The sequence below is a fragment of the Ischnura elegans genome, chromosome 9 (genome assembly GCF_921293095.1).
Source record: "Ischnura elegans chromosome 9, ioIscEleg1.1, whole genome shotgun sequence".
In the NCBI taxonomy this organism is placed as follows: Eukaryota; Metazoa; Arthropoda; class Insecta; order Odonata; family Coenagrionidae; genus Ischnura; species Ischnura elegans.
In genome coordinates, this window is record NC_060254.1 from 15,209,881 (window position 1) to 15,212,196 (window position 2,316).

Consider the following 2,316-nt stretch of genomic DNA (forward strand, 5'->3'; position numbering starts at 1 on the left):
GCCACTGTTGCTATTGGGGAATAGCTTAGCCTGTTCATGGTAGCAGTATTAGTTGTCATCATCAGCAGTCATGTTTGATTATATCTTTAAAAATATTTTTGTGTAAAAGGAATTTTTCCAAATTTATTTCTTAATGAATTACATATAGTTGCCTAGTAGGACAGAGCCAGGATTTTTTTCTGGGGGGGGGGGCACAGGGGTCTGACAGGCAAACAGTCTTCTCATATTTGAGATTAAAAACAACATGCAACAATAATGGTATGAAATTTTCTCTTTTTTTAATATGCAAGATATTAATATGAAATTATGTGATTGAGGCTACACATACACAAAAAATGAACATAATGATAATTTTATTAAATTATTATTCTATAATATTCTAAATATTTGTCTTTTTTTTTAAGCATCCATGATTGCAGTCAGGCCTCTACATCTGATTTTAGAGAGGACAGACTCGGACTTCGTTAGCACAGCGGCTGATGAAGGGGAGATTGAAGATCCTGTTGAGGAGCGAAGAGTTCAGAAGGTAGAAATATATACGTACCTATATTCCAAAATTTCTATTTTTTGGTTATATGATGCTGTTAAATATGGAGGTGATGTAAACTTCATATTTCACAACATCCCTGTATTTTAACTTGATGTCTCCAGTAAGAAGAAGAGGAAAGTAGCTGGTGATATGCAAATGAGCTGGGTAGAGAGTGCTCATAAGATGGCACCACCTCAGGCCTCAGGGGTACGGAATTCCTTGAAATTCATTCTCCTCTTGCAAAGAGGGTAGCCATCTTGGAGGAGAATGTGAAAGAGAGGCAGGAAGGAAAATCTTGTGGGGGCTGTGAAGAGGCCCTCTCTCAATTGAAGACGATAGAAGAAAAGCTCGACCTTATAATTGGCAAGTACGACCTTAAATTTATTTTGCCTGTGTAAACCATTGAATTGCATTTTTAGTCCAGGAGGGTGATACAGATTAAATGAGCCAGCCATTATTACAAGCCAATACTAGTTGGCTATGCATTTATCTGATAGCTCATTCCATAAAAGACATTATCACTTTACCGTAATGGGGAAAAACAGAAGTAACCACCGGTACCAACTTTTGGTCTTTCACTATTTCCCATGGACCAGAAGTCCATGGATACCAACCCAAGATTAGAATTTTTCTGCTACACAGTGTATTAGTACATGCATATTTACTGACTACTTGAGAGTTCAATATACTGGAGAAACATTTGTTGTTGCTTATGCATTCCATGGCTTTTCAAATGATAAATGCAAATGAAAACCATTGGAGTCACGTTTCTAATCATATTATTATAGCTGAATATCTGTATTGCATCTTAGTCTGGTATTGTCTTTCTAAGGGGAAATTTTCATTCCAGATTAACTTAGGATATAGGATTGGATGAATGGGTACATAATCCAGCATGAGTAGCAATGCCCAGTAGTAACTGCCCATGATAAAATGGACTGGGCAATTGCCTGAACTGATTAGGGTTTATGGGGGGACAGAAAATTATACCGAATCCAGCCTTGAAAAGAGATGAACAAGAAGTTTCCATCCTCTTTCATGAATGTTGCGAATGTAAGCTATTTTCTACATAATGCATGCATCTAATATTATCAATCTCATTTTGGTAATCATCGGTTTTTTTATAATCAGTACATTTCAGAATTTTTTTGACCAATGCCAGGTACCAAGACTCTTCTCTTGAAGGGGAAGTTAACCTGATGTGGTCCCTCCTCTCATAGTGAGCCGCAGATATGGGCGGCCACAGAGGGTTGGCTTGCAATGGGGCCAAACCAACCATTGAGGGGCAGAAAGTGGTGGCACGAGTTGATACGCTGTAAGCACCTATGCTTTTCATTTACCTTGTATTGATGAGATCTTTGCTTCTATCAGTCTCACCATGAAATATTTTGATCACACACTCAGGGCTCTCATCATTATTGCAGGCATTATCATGACCCAAAGACTGGGAAACTATTTGCCCCAAACCCATCCTCAGGGCAGAATGAGGCGTGTTAGGTGGGAGACTTATAAAGTTGTAACTAAGAAATAAATATTTATCACAAGAAAACTTTTTCTTGAAAAATTGCTCTGTTATTTTGGTAAATCCCTCCCCTAACTTGTAGAAGTACACTATGCGATAGACATTTGAGATGCATAGTAAGGTCATCATCATCACTGGCCAGCAATCCTGAGATTGGATGATCTCTCCATTCTATTCGGGTTTTCACCGCGTCCGTTGTGTTTTAGTGACAACAGTTTCGCGGTGAAAACCCAAATAGAATGGAGAGATCATCTAATCAACGCTG

The 2,316-nt window shown here is 38.3% G+C and overlaps 1 long non-coding RNA gene across 1 annotated transcript; it reads left to right on the forward strand.

Annotated features, from left to right (window-relative positions):
* Window positions 1–382: 382 nt before the first annotated feature.
* LOC124165794 lies at window positions 383–2,057 on the forward strand. Its single transcript, XR_006866322.1, has 4 exons — window positions 383–526; window positions 652–1,582; window positions 1,692–1,844; window positions 1,954–2,057. It is a non-coding gene; the product is annotated as an uncharacterized LOC124165794 (long non-coding RNA).
* The last annotated feature ends 259 nt before the right edge of the window (window positions 2,058–2,316 follow it).